This window comes from Penaeus monodon, chromosome 29 (genome assembly GCF_015228065.2).
Source record: "Penaeus monodon isolate SGIC_2016 chromosome 29, NSTDA_Pmon_1, whole genome shotgun sequence".
NCBI lineage: Eukaryota > Metazoa > Arthropoda > Malacostraca > Decapoda > Penaeidae > Penaeus > Penaeus monodon.
Window position 1 is genome coordinate 29,243,419 of NC_051414.1, and position 313 is coordinate 29,243,731.

Sequence of the window (313 nt, forward strand, 5' to 3'; positions counted from 1 at the left end):
AATCACTCTCCTCTTGCTTTTACGTTCAAATGACTTTCCCTTCGCCTTTGTCCCTGAACTACTTTCCTTTTCCTCTCGCGCTCGGATCACTCTTCAAATGATTTCCTCTCTATTGCTTTTCTCTTCGTCAACTCAACGCTTAAAAAAAAGGGAAAAAAAAAATAAAATAAAAAATAAAAAAATATATTCCAATCACTCTAAAAACACTCTCCGGAGATATAAAACGAAAAAAAAAAAAAAACAAAAAAAATCGGCGACAATACTATCCAAGTTTCTTAATCACTCTCCCCCCCCCCAACCCCCTCCTTCCCGC